Source organism: Vombatus ursinus, unplaced genomic scaffold (assembly GCF_900497805.2).
Source record: "Vombatus ursinus unplaced genomic scaffold, bare-nosed wombat genome assembly UNPS02014818.1, whole genome shotgun sequence".
Taxonomy (NCBI): Eukaryota; Metazoa; Chordata; class Mammalia; order Diprotodontia; family Vombatidae; genus Vombatus; species Vombatus ursinus.
The window spans coordinates 46,697,952-46,717,875 of NW_020954596.1; the positions used below are offsets into that span (position 1 = coordinate 46,697,952).

The 19,924-nt window shown below is 38.1% G+C and overlaps 1 protein-coding gene across 2 annotated transcripts in view; it reads right to left on the bottom strand.

The window, feature by feature from the left end:
• Window positions 1-2,285: 2,285 nt before the first annotated feature.
• The window catches only part of RELL1 (RELT like 1), a 69,667-nt gene continuing 52,028 nt past the window's right edge, over window positions 2,286-19,924 (bottom strand). For both annotated transcript variants that reach the window (XM_027836311.1, XM_027836312.1), the window contains exon 7: window positions 2,286-4,314. The gene's annotated coding sequence lies outside the window, so the exon portion shown is untranslated. The remainder of the gene's footprint in view (window positions 4,315-19,924) is intronic.

Here is a 19,924-nt window from a genome sequence, read left to right on the forward strand (position 1 = left end):
GCTCCCTAAACTAGCCAGAGGTGTAAGTTTGGACTCACTTTGCTGCCAGCCACATAGACGTAGGAGAACCATTCCACGATTGAGATTTAGATGATTCCAACAGAGTCCCCAGGATGACTTGTCTGACTTGGTTAGTCTTAGATGATGATAATGAAAATAATGGGGTGTAGGGCCCATTTGTCTAAGGCGGGGGTGGGGAACCTGCGACCTCGAGGTGGCCTCAAGGGCCGCAGGTTCCCCACCCCTGGCGTAAGGCTTTGCAGCTGCTTTCATGTCACCGATGAGTGCCTGCTCTCCCACATTTCCATCAGCACCCAATCTTTTCTCTCTCCCTAACTCTATATAGCAAATCATATCAGAAAATCAGAATAAGGAGGTGCTGTGAGTGGCTTTTCCTCAAAGATTCCCTGCAGATAAAATGGAAAGAGGGCATTTTGGACCCAGGAATATTTCTGCCTCCTTGCTTCTCTTGCTTCCCTTCTCTGGACAAAGACCTGAAGATAAGGGTCCTTTTTTCTGTAGCAAACCCTGAGGCAAAAGCAAGGTTGCTAGGAAATTTCCAGTCCACAGCTCCCCAAACCTACCTACCCCTCATTCCATTGGGTTCAACAGGACGTAAGCATGTCACTACTTCATTTCCCATTTGATGTACAAAAGCACGGTGAGAGAAATGGCAAGATATAGGGGAAGGAATACTATCTAGGGATCTGATTCTTGCTACCTATGTGGCCCCGGGCAAATCACTTACCTTCTCCGGGCCTCAGCTGCCTCATCTGTAAAATGAGGGGGTTGGAACACATGGCCCTGATCTACGATCCAAAAGATCATAACATCAATATAGAGTTGTGCTGGAACCAGCTCTAACAAGCACAACTCGTGTCAAATTTTCATTATGCACATTGCCGCAAAACAAGGATTATTTTGTTGATTGTCTAAACTTTAAAGCAGATTATTAAAAGTGTGTATGTGTGCTTTTTTTTTTCCTGGCGAGCCTGATTGTTAAACATTTACCAACATACCTCTTTGCTTGAGCAATAGAAGTGCAGCAGAAAGCTCAAGGAATAAGTCATCACCAGCTCTAAGTCTTGGTGACTGTAGACTAACAACAGCAACAAATGGTATTTAGATAGTGCTTTAAGATTTTGCAAAGTGTTTTACCTCCACTATTTGAGCCTCACACCCCTCCTGAATTTATGATCCCATAAGATGGGGCAAGGAAATGTGGAAGAGTCAGAAGGGATTATCTCTAATAACAGGGCCTTGAAAGCAGTTGCAGGTGTGTCTGGGGCACAGGTTCTTAACTTTTTTGTGTCATGGCTCCCTTTGGCAGTCTGCTGAAGCCTATGGACCCTTGCTCAGAGTAACGTGTTTAAAGCATAAAATAAGGAAACTTATTATATTGAAATCATTTTCAATTTTTTTTAATTATTTTTTTCAAATTAAAAAAAAAAGTTCTTGGACCCCCAAAATCTATCCACAGACCCCTTGGGAGTCCTTCGACGCCAGGTGAAGTACTCCTGAACCAGGAGCTATTGAGTAGAGAGAGTTCAGGTAATTGGCAGTGCTATATATTTGGCTGTACACAGAAGAGAAGGTCAACAGACAACTCCCATTTTGCGGAATGAGTAGAAACCTGGAGCTATTCATCTATTAGTGATCCAGAAGCTTCTTCATCTGAATTATGAGGACTGAGATAGCACAGAGTCGCAACTCAACCCCAGCCACTCAATCTTAGAGTAAATAAGTTAAAAAAAAAAAGTAAAAGCCAAATTGAAAAGAAAAATTACCAGCTCCTATCATCCAACCTTAGCAGAAATATGTATGGAGTTAGTTTTTACTAGTTAGCTGTTACTAACCCTATTTTTAAGGACTCCATGTGATTCCAAGCCAAAGGTGAAATAAATACAAATTTAAAACTAAAACCAAGCCAGAAAAGTAAAAATTCTAATGGAGCAGCTTAAGAAATAGGCTACTTGACTTGAAGGATCTGTGATGTCCTTGGTGCAATCACCTCATCCTAACCCCATAAGGGGTCACTGAGTAGGCCTTCAAGAGTCGCTGTGGCTGAAGAAATCTTCCCCCAGGATCAACTTTCTGGTGATGAGCCTCTCCAAATTAGCCAGGCTGGCCCAGAGATGGCCCAGAGATGACCCAACGCTAGGCCCTTTCCAGCATGGCAGGACCAACCAGTGTCTGGGTTGCCTTGGCAGTCTTTGAGAATCTCCATGCCATGAGGAGGCATTTGAGAATCTTAAGTGGAAATATTCAGAAAAACAAACCAAAAAGACTGTTTAATTATCCTTTTATTTTTAACTCTGCTTTGGTAGTACAAAAGTCTTAAAGTACAAACCGTACAGTTAAAAATATATTTGACACACAAAATGATGCAAAATTACCTTTACAAATTTTACACAAGATAACAATAGTTAGTGTCATTCTATAAGCTTGCATTGGGAATTCCTCCCCCTCAAAAGGAAGGAAATAGAAGCTCTTGTAAACATCCTCTGCTTCGGAAACACTTAAGAATTATCATCGGACACAAGAAACCAACAAAAATGTTCACATGATTGATGTATGGGGTGCATAACTTTTGGCATAACTATAAGATAACCAAACCAAAACTGCTCATTTTAGAAAATACCTCAAAAATGTGCTTTCCATTTTAATATAGTTTTAGATATCAGTGTATTTTCTTGCCCACTGTGTTGCTAAAAAGTTCTTAGACCTGAATAAAATTATTAAAGCTTTTGAAATGCCTTACATTGTGATTCTTCTCCATACTGGAATGTAATATTTTAAATCATTAATAATTAATAATGATTTTTAACTTAACAAAAACTAAGACTTTAAAATCTCAGCCTAATAAAAAATATTTACACTCTCAAAAAAAAAATCCTATATCAAGATTTTCTGGAACTCAGGGAGGTTTATTTCCACAATTAAATCCTCTTAGATTATGTATCCAATATATACCCACATGCAGACTTATCTTTCAGATTTGTTAGAAAATTGACAAATTTTGGACTGGACCTGAGATTTCAGCTCCCAGTGAGGAAATTTCCTCCATCAGTGCAGATCTATATTTTTCTGCCATTTATAGCCTTAAGAGAATTACTGGGAGCGCTGAGAGATAAAGTGACTCTCTTCTGATCACACAGCCAGTATGTATAAGAGGTGAAATTTGAACCAGCTCCTCCTGAGGCCAAGGCCAGCTCTCTAAGCATTGCACCATACTGCCTTGAAAATAAGACGAAAAAAAAATTGAGGCAAAATTAAATCTACCAGTCATCTGAAAGATTGGTAAAATCTTAACTTTATGGCTAGATATATTTACAGTAATACTTAAAAGCCCATTGACACAGAGGTGTTCTTTTGGGAAGCTGATGGTAGATTTGTTTCTTCTTTTTAAATTATTTTAAGGAGGGTGATAGAGATCTGGAAACACTCAGTCTAAATAGCAAAACTCAAAGTAATGACAGGTTTTGTCTGGCTCATTCCATCGCTGCTCCTCCCAGACTGTCTGCCTTTGCCTGCTATGAACACACTTGCAAGGCTTTATAAGCAGCATCATGTGAATATTTATCATCACCTAATGGCCATCACCTACACCATGAAAAAAGCTTGGAAGAAGTTACAGTCCCTCATCTTACATTGGAGGCTTGTCTGGGCCTTGAGCTGTCAAAACAATAACATTTTGTTCGATGGGCTTGAAGTCCATTTTTAATCATGAAAATGGGATTGTTGTCAAATTTAAGTCACTGCTAAAAGGAAGTCACTGGTAATCTAGGGATGAAACGTGATTATGATGAAGGTGGGAGAGAAGCATGCTGACATTACTGCCAATCACTTCTGTGACAATGAGACTGGTGATGCCCACTGCCCCTTCCCCGACAGACAAAAAATAAAAGAGGAGAAAATGGGGTGGAGTTAACAAAGAGACACAGAGAAAAAAAGCACAATCTCAAACTGTACATTAATATTCCCACTGTACATATACATTACTGAAATGAGAAAACTTGAGTTATATACACAAGGGCAAAGGAAGAGGCTATCAAGTTAAAATACTACCAAATCTTGCCTTTCTTGAAAATTAATAAACTTTCCATAAGGCATAAGGGGCAAAACCAGTTATCGAGCTGACACACGGAACCTGGCATCTAGTATAGCAACGGTGTTCCATTTTAGAATCTTAGACACACACCCAGGGCAGAAATGGCACAAAAGATTTAAGAAAATATTTCCTTGGGTAATTGGCTTCGCATATCTCCTAAGTTTTCGGTCTCTTTTAAAAAAGTTCTTCAAATAAAACTCCTCCTGAAAGAGAAACAAAAAAAAAAATGGCTTTAAACACAATGTTGTTGTCTGCCCAGTGACAAAAGTAGCATGACGTGTCAACCAGTTTCCACATTTAAACACCCCACCATGACCATCAACAGCCACACACACACACACACACACACACACACACACACACCATCTCTGATAAATCACCATTCTCCTACAGAGGAATTTTTAGTTACTTCTATACCAAGTTTACTGCTTACATGCCACGTGGACCTCATTAAGGTGGTTTCATTTAAAACAGAAGTTCTTAATCTTTCTTGTATCATGTATCTCTTTGGCAATCTAGCGAAGCCTATGGATTCCTTCTCAGAATATTATTTTTAAATGCATAAAATAAAATGCATAGAGAATTACAAAGGAAACCGATTCTATTGAAATAAAGAAGTGATATTTTTTCCCCATTCAAATTCACTTGTTACAGCCTGTTCACTGTGCTAGGTTCAGGGGTGAGCTGGGGATACAAAGATGAATAAGACATATTCCCTGCCCTACAGATACGACAGGAACACAAAAAACTAAAATCAAATTAAAATATGGTTCAGAAAATTCAGAAAAACAAACCAAAAAGACTGTTTAATTATCCTTTTATTTTTAACTCTGCTTTGGTAGTACAAAAGTCTTAAAGTACAAACCGTACAGTTAAAAATATATTTGACACACAAAATGATGCAAATATTATGAGATATTATGTGATTAATGATGTAAAAATTAATGATTATGAGATATTATGATGATCCAAACACCTCATTTTATAGATGAGGCTCAGGCTAAAAGAGGTGAAGTGATTTGAACATATAGTTGTTTGCATAGTTTCTTCCATTAGAAGGTAATCTCCTTGAGGGCAGGCACCCCATTTCTGCCCCTCTTTGTATCCCCTGTGTTTAGCACAGTGCCTGGCACATAGTAAGTGCTTAATGAATGCTTGCTGACTATTGTTTTCAGAAATAGGATGAGAAGAAACCAATCCCCTGGTTTCATGTTATCCTTCCACACTACATGTGGCTGGGTTTGTTGCCATGCCAATGTACATACCTGCTGTCTTTTCAGAATAATTTATTGTTCATCAGCCCACTCCCAACTAATGCCCACATTGGAAAAATTAAACTGATGCTTCCTTACATGGAAAATACTAAAGTTAGGTGATGTTTTAATCTAACACAATGAGGCTGGTGAAAAGCAAATCTGTGGGTACTAAAACAGAAATGCCTATGAAGCAAGAAGAGGGAGCTTCAAACAGTTACCACTGACCTCAGGGAGGTGATTTTTTTTTTTTTCTGGTGAGGCAATTGGGGTAAAGTGACTTGCCCAGAGTCACACAGCTAGTGAGTGTTATGTGTCTGAGGCTGGATTTGAACTCGGGTCCTTCTGACTTCAGGCCCTATGCTCTATCCACTGCGCCAACTAGCTGCCCAGTCTCAATCACAAAAAGTTGACTTCAAAATCCTGTGATCCTAGTCTAGGTTCTGAATCAACCACAGTATTAACTGCTTAATTAATCAATTCAATTCAGGAAGCATTTGTTGAGTACCTACTATGTGTAAGGCATGTGCTAAGTGCTAGGGTGAAAAAAACAAACCAAAACAAAAGATGAAACAATAAAACTACCCCTGCCTTCAGGGAATTTATATCCTTCTAGAAACCACATGTGTTTTGATATAGTGATTTGCCTCTAGATTTGCCACATTTCTTGGCTGGAGGTGGATGTGACAAGGGGATAATAGACTTGATCTCTCTAATGTCCTTTTTAACTTTTTAACTTTTTAATGTTATGATCCTACAACAATTAACCAGAACCATTTAACTTGTATGTGCCCAGTAGAACCTTGTATAATACAGTATATCAACATAGCAATTGGACTTGATTAGAAGAGTCATACTTATAAAGGTATAGTTGAATAAATGAATGAGAAAGCATTCCCTAAGCACTTATTATGTGCAAAGCACTGTGCTAAGCTCCCAGTATTACAAAGAGAAAAAACAAGACAGTCCTTGCTCTCATACACATTTGCATAGGGCTAGAAAACACATATATGTAGGCAGCACATGGCTGATGCTATGGGAGTGAATGAGCGTGCTTAAAGGCTGCTAGAGAGGGAAGAAAAGAAACTTAAGAAAATCTTAAGGATATAAACTTAAGAGATTACTTAATATGATGGGATATTGGAAAAGGAAGCACATAAGAGGGTCTTCAAAATGCCTAATTGTGATATCAGAATACTGTAACATACTCTACTGGGCACGTTGAAGTCAATTGGCTCTCCTGATTGACAGTCAAAGGATCATAAAATTTAGGGCTAAAAAGTATTTTAAAGATTAAAACTAAACTAAACCTCCTCATTCCCCCAGCAAGAAGCTTCCAAGCCCAGTTCCGCAGTTGAATGGTGATACACAGTAGTAGTGATAACAATATTAACATCTATACAGAGCTTTGAAGTTTGTAAAAACACTTACATATATTATCTCATCAGATCCTCACAACCACCCTAGGAGGTAAGTGCCATTATTATAAGAATTTATAGATGAAGAAGCTGAGGCTGAGATAGGTTATGTAACTTGTCCAGGGTCACACAGCTATTAAGCATCAGAGGCAAGACTGAAAACAAAGTCCTCTGGACTCTAATTCCAGAGCTATTCTTACTAAAATATGCTGTTACAGATTATAGGTTATGGAGAAAGATATCATATTAGTATTTTGGCAAATATTGCTACAAATTACATATCAACAAGTAACAAGTCACAGTGAGGTGGCGCATTGGATAGGCTAGGCCTGAGTTCAAATCCAGCCTCAGACATTTACTAGCTGTGTGACCCTGGGCAAGTCACTTAATTCTGTTTGCCTCAGTTTACTCATCTGTAAAATGAGCTGGAGAAGGAAATGGCAAACCACTCCAGTATCTTTGCCAAGAAAACCCCAAATGGGGTCACAAAGAATCAGACACAGTTGAAAAATAAGAAGTAACAAGTCAACAAGTATTAATTAAACCCCTACCCTGTGCCAGGCACTATGCTAATAACATTGTTAATATTAATTAGTTAATAGTGATGATTTTAATAAAGTATTCCATTTTTATAGAAAAGACTGAGTTGACTCAATCCTATCCAGTCTATTCTCTATTCCTGTGAGAAGTCTAGCCATTTTGGCACCAAAGCAACGCACAGTCAGCAAATTCAGGCACTGCCAACATTGTCACCTGGTGGCAGCCACCCAACCAAAGGTGTCACCTAGTAGGAAACAGCATCTGAAGGGCTAACTTTGTAACTTCAACCTTGTAAAGTTAGGAAAAATATTACACAGGTGTATCCAAGCAAAGTAACCTTGTCTACCTAGCTAAAATAATAATATCAACTTATATAGCACTTTAAAGTTTATAACATGCTTCACAAATATTTTCATTTTATCCTTGTAACAACCTAAAACAGCTGATGTGATCTTGTTGTCATTCAGTGGTGTCCAACTGTTTGTGACCCCATTTGGGGTTTTCTTGGCAAAGATACTGGAGTGGTTTGCCATTTCCTTCTCCAGCTCATTTTACAGATGAGGAAACTGTGGCAAACAGGATTAAGTGACTTGCCCAGGATCACACAGCTAGTGTCTGAGGCTGGATTTGAACTCAGGTCCTCCTGACTTCAGACTCAGTGTTCTATCCACTGTACCAATTGCATTAAAAGAGAAAGGGGGGGGGGAGCCAAGATGGCAGAGTAAAAGCAAAGACTCGCTTGAGCTCTCCCACAAACTCCTCCAAATACTTGTAAAAAGTGACTCTAAACAAATTCTAGAGCAGCAGAACCCACAAAAAGACAGAGTGAAACAAATTTCCAGCCCAAGACAACCTGGAAGTTCAGCAGAAAAGGTTTGTTGCACCAGGCAGGGAGAGGAGCACAGTTCGGCGTGGGCCGCACAGGCAAAGACTGGGCCTCAGTAAACCTGGAGCAGGCTTCAGAGGACTGAATCAGGGGGAGCTGTGGTGGTTTCCAGACTTCTCAACCCACAAATGCCAAAGACAACTTAGAACGTCAGTGGTAAAGGTCTGTCGGACCTGTGTGAGAGAGGAGAATGGTCCAGCCCTGACCCTAGCACAGCCCCAGGGCAGCAGTCACAGCAGCAGCAACTGCTTCCAGAGCTCTCAGCCCACAGATGGTGGGGGGATCAAGTGGCCAATCAGAGGGGGATTGCAGGGATCTCTTTGTTGGCTCTGAGGTAGGATTCTCTTGCTTTGCTTGAGCTTGGATCTGTGTCCATTACTGGATGGTGGTCCTGGGGCGAGGAGGAGCGCTGGCAGAACAGAGCTTGTCACAGCAGGGGAGAAGGAACCCTCCTCTCATTTACAGGACAGAAAAGAGAGCATATGTTCACTTACAGACCAGAGCACAAGCCAGGAGAGGAGTAAACACCTTTCCTTAGATCATAGCACCTTGGAAGAACTGAAAACTTACAGGTCCCTAGAAGTATCTCTGAAAACAGCTGCACAAAACCCCTGAAGCTTGGGACAGTATACCCTCCACACTGGAAGCAGAGCCCACCTTAACAAAGAGTTACAAAGTCAAGTGACTGGCTGGGAAAATGAGCAAAGAGAGGGAAAAAAACTCAGACTATAAAATCTTACTTTAGTGACAAGGAAGATCAAAACATACAACAGAAGAAGACAACAAAGTCAGGGCTCCTACATCCAAAGCCCCCACTGGTCTCAGGCCATGGAAGAGCTCAAAAAGGATTTTGAAAACCAAGTAAGAGAAGTAGATGAAAAATTGGGAAGAGAAATTAGTGATGCAAGAAAATCATGAAAAACAAGTCAACAGCTTGCAAAAGGAGACCCAAAAAAATGCTGAAGAAAATAATACCTTAAAAAAATAGACTAGACCAAATGACAAAAGAGGTCCAAAAAGCCAATGAGAAGAAGAATGCCTTAAAAAGCAGAACTGGGCAAATGGAAAAGGAGGTCCAAAAGCTCACTGAGGAAAATAATTTTTAAAAAATTAAAATGGAGAAAATGGAAGCTAATGACTCTATGAAAAAACAACAAATTATAAAACAAAACCAAAAGAATGAAAAAATAGAAGACAATGTGAAATATCTCATTGGAAAAACAACTGACCTGGAAAATAGATCTAGGAGAGATAATTTAAAAATTACTGGACTATCTGGAACTCATGATCAAAAAAGAGCCCAGACATCATCTTTTAAGAAATTATCGGGGCAGCTAGGTGGCACAGTGGATAAAGCTCTGGCCTTGAAGTCAGAAGGACCTGAGTTCAAATCCAGTCTCAGACACATGACACTTACTAGCTGTATGACCCTGGGCAAGTCACTTAACCCCAATTGCCTCACCAAAAAAAAAAAAAGAAAGAAAAGAAATTATCAAGGAAAACTGCCCTAATATTCTAGAACCAGAAGGTAAAATATAAATTGAAAGAATCCATTAATCACCTCCTGAAAGAGATCCAAAAAAGGAAAACTCTTAGAAATATTATAGCCAAATTCCAGAGCTCCCAGGTCAAGGAGAAAATATTGCCAAGTAGTCAGAAAGAAACAATTCAAGTATTGTGGAAACACAATCAGATAACACAAGATTTAGCAGCTTTTACATTAAGGGACTGGAGGGCTTGAAATATGACATACCAGCAGTTGAAGGAGCTAGGATCAAAACCAAGAATCACCTACCCAGCAAAACTGAGTGTAATCAATGAGGGGGAAAAAATTGACATTCAATGATGCAGAGGAATTTAATGCATTCTTGAGAAACCAGAGTTAAATAGAAAAACTGACTTTCAAATACAAGACTCAAGAGAAGCATGAAAAGGTAAACAGGAAAGAGAAATCATAAAAAACTCATTAAAGCTGAACTGCCTACATTTCTACATGGAAAAATGATATTTGTAACTCATGAGATCTTTCTCATTATTAGGGTAGTTGAAGGGAATATATATATATAGACAGAGGGCACAGGATGAGTTGAATATGAAGGGATGATATCTAAAAAAGAAAATTAAGGGGTGAGAGAGGAATGTACTGGGAGAAGGAGAAAGGGAGAGGTAGAACAGGGGTAAATTATCTCACATCAAAGAGGCAAGAAAAAGCTTTTACAGTGGAGGGGAAGAGAGGGGAGGTGAGAAGAAATGAGTGAACTGTACTCTCATCAGATTTGGCTTGAGGGAATAACATACACACCCAATTGGGCATGGAAATCTATCTTACCCTACAGGAACGTAAGGGGGAAGGGGATAAGAGAGGGAGGGGTGATAGAAGGGAGGGCAGATTGGGGGAAGGGGTATAAAAAAAAAGAAAAAAAAAAAGAAAAAGAGTGCCTCGGGTGAAGTGATTGGGACAGTGAAAGGACTGAAGACCAGGCCACATTAGGATCAGTTAACGGAGCTGAGGATATTTAGCTGGGACAATAGAAGAATAATAGAAAATTCTGCAGACAGGATAGCTGTCTTCACGTATCTGAAGAGCGAGTATGTAGTGGAGAGTTTCTGCTTGGCCCTAGAGAGCAAAAACTGGAAGCAGTGAGTAGAAAGTGGAATGAAGTGGATTTAGGCTTAAAGTAAGAGTGGAAAGGGAGACTCCCCCTAACAATTAGAACTGTCCAAAAGAATAATGCACTACCTTGAGAAACACCAGGTTCTCTCTTCCCTAGGGGTCTCCAAGTGAAGACTGAGTGTCCATTCCTTTGGGAATTTGTGAAATGAAATGATATATTAAATGAGATGATGTGCACAAACACTTAGCAAACTTTATAAGGTATAAATGCACAGTATAAATGTCAGCAGGCATTTCTGTTATTATTATTGTCGAAAGGTGGAATTTTTGTTCATGAATAGACTAGACAAAATAGCTTATTAGGCCCTTTCTAACTATGTAATAACACTAAAGACAAAGCATTTTTATGAACAGTATGAACCAAAAGTCAGGGCAGTTTTAAGGACATAATAACATCACCTACGGAAATTCCTAGTGAGCTTACTTTCCACTAAAATCCCCAGGTGTTTTCTATATGAATCATTGTCTGTACATGCCTACCCATCTAATAATCCATAATAATACTGCTAATAATAATAGCTAGCATTGACAGTGCTTTAAGGTTTGCAAAGTGTTTCACTAATGTTATATTATTTTATCCTTACAACAATCCTGGAGGTAGGTGCTATTATTATTCCCACTTTTAAAGATGAGGAAACTAAAGAAGACAGAGATGAAGTAACTTGCCCAAGTTTGTATAGCTAGTAAGTGTCTGAGATGGATTTGAACTCAGCTCTTCCTGACTTCAAATCCAGCATCTATCCACTGTGCTATTTAGCTGCCTCTACTTGTGACATTGATTTTTTGGGTAGTGGAATGAGCTTTAAGCTGCAAAGCAAAGCTTTCCCCAAAAGTATTTATAGACATTGCCACTTGTCTACTATCATAGACAGAAATTTCATCATTGTTGATTACAGAAAACAGTAATAGCCTAGGAGTTAGCAGGCTTGGGATCTAATTCTGACTTGGATATTGCTGGTCCTTGTGCAAAGTCACTTAAAATCTTGGGCCCTCAGTTTTCTCATCTATAAAATGTGGCAACTGGGCTAAATAATCTCTAAGTTCCCTTCCGGCTCCATAGTCAAGTGATAATTGGCCTTTCTTTCACTTCAGGAAGTTTCTTGGCAATGCACAGCCATGTCACTGATAGCATGATGACCCTACAACTGTTCAATAAAAGCTTAAAATTGTTCTTATCCTGACATTATTAGTAAGAGGTCAGTTATTTGGCCATAACAGATCTCTTAGATGGCAAGTAAGGGAAACCTTAGGATTCCCTGGTCCTTGGAGTGAAAAGGTTCTTTCATGCTTCCTTACTCTGGAGCACATGCAGAGGATGACCAAGATAATGCTGGGATGAGAACTGGATGAAGAAATTGGTGCTGTTTAGCCTTGAGAACAAAAGACTTAAAAAAGACGTGAAAACTTTGCAACTGTTTAAAGGACTGGCATTCAGAAAGGGTTTGAGACTTTCTTAGGTAGCATTAGGCAGGAGAACTAAAACCAATGGATAGAAGTTTTATATATATATATCTATATAAGATTCAGTTCACTAGAAGGGAAAGCTCCCAACTGGAGCTTTTTCAAATTAAAATGGTCTGACTCACGAGACAGATATCACCAGGGTATCTAGGAAAAGTTGGGTATCCGTTTGTGTTAAAGAAAAGACTCTTTACTTCGAATCCATGGATATGGATTCATGGATATGGGTCCATGATACAAAAAAGGTTAATACATAATAATTGGGCCTCAATTTCTTCATCTGTCAAATGAGGAGCTTGGATTAGACGATCTTGAAGTTCTCTTCCAACCTTAACATTTTATGAAAATTCTCTTTTTCCTCTGAACTATTTTTCCTAGTTTATATTCTGACGTAAAGCTTCACAATTCTTTTAGAAGTGCCAATTCATATGAGTCATGAAGTTATCCTTAGCCAAAAGTTCACCCAAGCTACTTAATGTGTTTAGAAAAATCTCCTGGTTTAATTTTTCTTCATTTTTTCAATGTGTTTAGAAAAATCTCCTGGTTTAATTTTTCTTCATTTTTTCAATGGGGTGAGAGGTGGGAGTGGGATCAAAAAGGGGACAAAATGCCTTTGTAATTTTATGTATTTCATTTTACGCATTTAAAAATATTACTCTTAGAAGGGTTCATAGGTTCCACCAGAGAGCCAAACAGATCCATGATACAAGGAAGGTTAATCTCCCCTGTTTTTGAGGTATTGTCATAAACGAGGGCATTCATCCATTTGTCATATGGTTGACAATGATGACCTTAAAGGTCTTTTTCAACTCCGTAGTTCTGAAATAGCAGAAACTTCAAAAATAATTCTATAGCCAGAACAACAAAGATTAGAATTTTTTTAAATGGGTTGCTACAGTTCCTCAGAGCTCTTAATAAATCTGTTTGTCCCAACATGTATGTATCTACTCAGTTATAAGCAGGACTTGTACTCAGAACTCAACATCTTTCTCACAAATACAATTTAATAGCTTAGATAATTTGTAATGGCATGCAAGGTGAAGTTTGGCTATGAAATAAAATACCACCAGAGGGCACAGATTCTCAAGTGCATACATTTTGGGGGTGGGGTGAAGAATTTTTTTGAAAAGATTAATTTTGAATTAATTAATTAATTAATTAGATTTGAATTAATTAATTTTGAAAAGATTAATTCTTTTCACTCTTTCAGTGCAACTATTAAAGTTAGATTTGCCTGATTTAATTACTAAATCTATGTATTACTATATTGGTACCACTTTTCTGGGAGCAATAACCCAGTAAAGATTAAGTCTCAAGTACAAAGGAAAAATAAAGTATTGGACAGTTAAAAGGTTTTTCCAACTTCTTTCAGCTTAAAGGTAAAAGTGAATTAAATATTTTTCAAACCTCCTTAGTTTGAAACCCTACTCCAAGGTTTTGAAGACGACAGGAAAAAATCAATCCTTTTGAGCAGAACATTGTCAGAAGAAGACATCAAAACTATCAACGGTCATACAAAAAAATGTTCTAAATCACTAGTAAGTCAAGAAAAATGCAAATTAAAACAACTCTGAGATACTTCATCACACCTAGTGGCTAACATAACAAAAAAAAAAAAGAAAGAAAATTACAAATGCTGGAGGGGATGTGGAAAAATAGATATGCTAATGCAATGTTGGTGGAGTTGTGAACTGGCCCAACCATTCTGGATAACAATTCAGAACTATGCCCTAAAGACTATAAAACTGCACATAACTTTTGACCCAGCCATATAATTACTAGGTCTTTATCCCAAAGAGATCAAAGAAAAGGGATAAGAGCCTATATGTAAAAAATATTTATAGTAGTTCTTTTTGTGGTAGCAAAGAATTGGAAATTGAGAGAATGGCAATCAGTTAAGGAATGGCTAAATAAGTTGTCATATGTGATTGTGACAGAATACTATTATGCTGTAAGAAATGATGAAGGGGATAGTTTCAGAAAAACCTGGGAAGACTTATATGAACTGATGCAAAGTGAAATGGGCAGAACCAGGAGATTAGTGTACACAGTAAAAGCAATATTATAACAATGACCAACTGTGAAAGACTCAATTACTCGATTAAGACAATGATCTAAGACAATTCCAAAGGACACATGATGAAAAATGCTATCCAACTCCAGAGACAGAACTGATGGACTCAGAATACAGACTGAAGTATATTTTTTTCACTTTCTTTATTTTTCTTGCTTTTTTTTTTTGCAACATGACTAACATGGAAATGTGCCGCATGACTTCACATATATAATAGGTATGTTATTGCTTGACTTCTCAATGGGTAGAAGAGTAGAGGGAGAGGAGACTGAAAATAATTTTCTTTTAAATCAATCCTTTATATCACCCACTAAATATTGCATAATTTTTATACCTGAAAAAAAGGAAAGTGAATGGAATGAAATCCTCCTTTCATTTAATCTAAAGAAATGCTAACAGAGAAAAAGGAGAAGAGATAAATGCAAAAAAAAAAAAGTGCTCACAAGGGCTCACAAGGTCAAAAATCGGTCAACAATGAGGGAGTGTCCCTAATAGGATCCCCTGGGTTTGGAAGATATGTGAAGGCAAGTGGTTGGGTGTGTTTCTTTGTTTTGTTTTGTACAGTTTTGCTTTTTAAATAACAACCCTGCTGTGGAAAAAGGAACTCTGATGTCCGAAGATCTAGAAATACTAACTCGGATGAAATCTTTTTTAAAGAAAAATCTAATGTTGATCTAATACCTTTTTTCATGGCTATGGTAAAACAGTAAATTATTTAGAGAGGAATACAAGTACAGACCAAAGCCTTTCAGAGCTAGAAAGGAGTCAGGTCTAGTCTAACTCTCATTATGAAAGTGAGTCCAGAGTTTATGTGACTTGTCCAAGTGATGGGTACCAGACCTGGACCCCTAAAAGGAAAAGAGCATGTCTCTGGGATCTGGACCCCAAACAGGAAAAGCCCCTGGACTTTCCCACACAGCCCAGTCCCTGGCTTTTGCTGAGCCGCCCTTCTCACTCAATAAGCTTTTCAACTGTCCTTTCATTGTGGTTTTGACCCACCCCCAACCTTCAATTCTAGATCACCTCTGACTCAGCCTAGCTTTTCATTGTCTGTTACCTGCGGACCACCCCAGACTATTTCCCATCCTTAATCCCATCTAGAGGCCCACTCTACCACCTCCGGGTCACCTCAGGATGTTGGCCACTCCTTGATCCCATCCAAATCTTCCCAAAATCTTTTTCACTATCTTATCTCCCAAACACTCAGATTCTTAAAGTCCGGTCCACTTATATTTTTGATACAATAAACCCTATTACTTGGACTGAAAGGAGGCTTGAGAGGTTGAATTCTTTCAAGACAGACCTGTACCTTTTGCCCTTGAATGTCAGGGTTCCCAGCACCCCTAGATTGCAAGATAAGGACATGTGGCAAGTTAATGCCAGAAATTGGACTAGAACCCAGGTTTCCTCACTTCCTGGTATAGTTATTTTTATCTCTAGAACTTAATAAGAACAATAAATAAGATAGTGTCTTGTTTCTTCCTATATTTTTTAAGTATCCAATCCAATAAGTATTTAAGTGCCTGCAATGAGCAAAGCACCATACTAGGCACTATGGACACAAAGAAAAAGAAAAGCAGTTCCTGCTCACAAGCTTACATTCACTTGGGGATGTACAAAATATAAATAGGCAATAATCACCGGCTTTTATATAGGTGTTTTAAAGTTTGCTTCATGTGTATTCTCTTCCTTGATCCTCACAATAACCCTGTGAAGTCTGCAATATTTTTATCGCCAATCTACAAATATGAAAACTAAGGCTCAGTGACTCAGTGTGCATCACACAGCTGAGAACTGGGACTTGATCCCAGGCCTTTTCCTGGTCCCAAGTAGAGCATTCGAACCACCATGCCACAATATCTCCAGATAAGTGTGTGTATACATATATGTGTTTGTGTGTGTGTTTATCATGAGCTTTGAATAATGCCTATAATTTGTTGAATTAAGCTCACTAAAAAAAGAGAGCAGCACTTTCAGTTCTATTTAGTTAGTTGAGCACAAAATACATTAAAAATCCTAATTGTTCAACAAAACTTCTTTAATTTCAAGATTTGGAGGATTTCAAGTGATCTGCTTAAAATTCATATGGTTAAATTACATGGCATCTTAGTTGGTCCCTTCTAGTTAAGTCTGTGATGAGCAGCTGGGAGACTTTCTATTTCCTGAACTTAAATACTAAATAAATTGGACATTTTCATCAACATAATAGAACAGGAAAAGAGGACTGTACATAAAACTGTGAATATCTATTATGTATAGCTTGCTTTTATTTTGAAATATATAATCAACTCACCATATAACTTTCAAAAGCTATCCTGCTTGTTTGTGATACTTTCTGGCCTACCATCTGTTCATTTCTATGCATTTGAAAATAATGACCCTCTTTTCTTTTTCTTTCTCTTTTTTATTGTTTTGGGGAAGTTACCGTCTCCCTACTCCCCTTCTCTATCTCACCCCCACCTCTCACTCCATTGGAAAAAAGAGAAAAAGAAATAAAAAGTAAACTAGTAAGATTTTTCTAAACATTAAATAGCCTAGGTGAACTTATGACTAAGGATAATTTAATGATTCAATCTTCCATAAACTGGTACTTCTTTAAAGAATTGTGATGGTTTATATCAGAATATAGATTAGGAAAAATAGTTCAGAGGAAAAAAAAAAATCATAAAATGTTAAGGCTGGAAAAGAACTTAGAAATCATCTAATCCAGGCCCCTCATTTTACAGAAGAGAAGCTTGAGGCTCAGAGCAGATAGCAATGAAGTTGGACATTAAGGGGTAGGTAGGATTTCAATTGCAGAAAGTGCATTTAAGGCACAATGAAGAGTATGAACACAGACAGAGAAAGCAAGAAAACATACTGAGCTCATGAGAATGCTGAGCAGGACCAATAGCCTGGAGACCAGGGCACATGGAAGCAGACAGCAATGGCGGCGTGGCACCAAACTGTATGGTCTCTGAATGCCGGCTTAAGCTTGAATTTTACTAAGTGGGCAATGGGGAACTATACTGTGGGGTTCTGAGCAGAGGAATAAGGAGACCAATTCTAGTCAAAAATGTTGGACATGGCCAATGGGAGAATTTGTTCTGCTTGCCTATGCATATTGGATATAAGGGTTTGGTTTTTCTTTTGTATGTATAGTCTTTCCCCCAAAGCATTGCTTGAACATAGTTTCCTAAATAAATACAAGAATCTTACACACATACACACACACAATTTCAATTTTATCCATTCTTTTCCAGGTACATGGACAGCATAAAGTGAATGGTATCAACATTCTTTTATATCCTAATTCATTAAACCCAAATTTTTTACTTGCCTTAGCCAGGAATCCTTAGTAATTACTTTTTGCTACCTATATAGGTAGCAAAAAGTAATTACTAAGGAATTCTTCTTTCAAAGATTCAAAATTATAGTTTACCTAACAGACAGACAGTGGAGAGATGCATAATGGATGTAAGCAGACTGCTACATATTACCAACTTTGCTCACAAGACCTAATGTAAAAGGACTCACTAGGCATATCCATGTTCATTCACAAAAGAAGGTAGGCCAATCATTCATTGAGATGAGTGATGGCGAATGGACAGCCCGGTGTTTTTCACTGTTATTCATGAATTATCAAAAGATCAGAAAAAAGGCCTACAATGTAGTGGGCAGATCCACTATGGAGGATTTCCAGAAGAACACAAACAAGAACTAGTCAGGAAGAAAAGGCAGGGATATACTGGAATCTGCACTAAGCATTTGAAGTAACTATACTGAAGGGCTGTGAATCTATTAAAATATTGCAGAAAGTTATCAAAAAACAATCTGGCAAAATTAATTTAATGTGAATTTTAAAGGTCTTTATTTTATTAATAAAAGAATTATTATAAAATGGCAAATAAATACTGAAAGAATTTGTGATACATGTTTCTAAATTTTTTTTAATTGGAAGACAGCTGACTAAGCTACTTAGTGGATAAAAGGAACTCAATTCAACTTGGAAGAATAAAAGCTTAGTCTTCATGAAGGAATCAAAAAACACTTACAGTGGAATAAAGAAACCTTCTCAATTTCACTGCCAAAATAAATGAGGTAGGTAGCAACTCAGATGTAGCTACAAAAACGAACCACAGTCAAAGACGGACACAAAAATACTTTACAAAATCCTGATTCCAGCAACCCTAGAATATTAAACTAGATTTTGGTAGCTTATTAAAAAAAAGATACAAATTCAAAAAGCAACTAAAGAATAAGCACTGGATTCTCACTCAGTCAACAATTATTTACGTGTCCATTGTATGACACAATGGAAAGAGTTTTGGATCTGTACTCAAAGCACCTGGGGCCAAATACTTCCTTGGATACTTACTATGCAAATAAATAATTTAATCTCCCTGAGCCTCAGTTTCCTCATCTATAAAATGAGAGACTTGGACTAGATGACCTCTGAGTTCCCTTCCAGCTCTAGTGTGAACCATGTGCAAAGCCCTGTTTAAGACAGTGGGCAAAACAGAAAAAGGAAATAAGACACGTTCTCTGTCCTCATAGACATCATTTTCTTAGAGTAATCCTGAAATAGCCTGCTGGTAGGTCTGCCTGACACAAGTCTCTCCCCACTCTAATGCTTCCTCAATTCAACAAGTACAGTGATTTTCCTAAAGTGCAGATCCAACCATATCATCCCCTTCTCAATAAACTCCACTGGCTCTCTATCACCTCCAGGATCAAATACAAAATCCTTAGTTTGACTTTCAAAACTTTTGATAACCTCCTAGCCCATTCTACCTTTCCAGTCTTCTTACACCTTACTCTCCACCACGTACTCTTCAATCCAGGGAGATACCAGCCTCCTTGCTGTTCCACAAACAAGATTCTCCATGTCTCAACTCCAGGAATTTTCTCTGCCTGCCCCTATGCCTGGAATGCTCTCTCCTTCCTCATCTCCACCTAGTGGCTTCCCTGGCTTCCATCAAGTTCCTAATCCTACCTTCCATAGGAAGCCTTTCCTCTTAAATACCCAAAAGCATAGTGTACTGCCTGTGGGAAGAGTAGGTCAAGCAGAGATTGGATAACCATTTATCAGGAAGGGTAGACTGAGGATTCCTCTTTGCTAGGTGGCTGCTGAGGTCCCTTCTAACTCGGAAATTTCTGACTGATTTTGGAAACTTCCTTTATTGAAAAATCTGATCTGGGGCAATGAGGTGGTGCAGTGGATAGAGCTCTGGCCTTGGAGTCAGGACTTGAGTTCAAATCTGGCCTCACTTGACACTTTACTAGTGTGACCCTGAGCAAGTCACTTAACCCCAATTGCCTCACCAAAAAGCAAAAAAAAAAAAAAAAATCTGATCACATTAATTTTCTTAAATACATTAACAGAGTCTTTCTTCCCCAGCAGACTTATACATTAAAAAAAAAGAAACTAAAAGTTGTATCTATATGCATTTGTTTTAAATCAAGGAGCATACTCACCTCTTAATACTCCAAATTTAATTAGAGAGTGATGGTATTTTTATAATGTT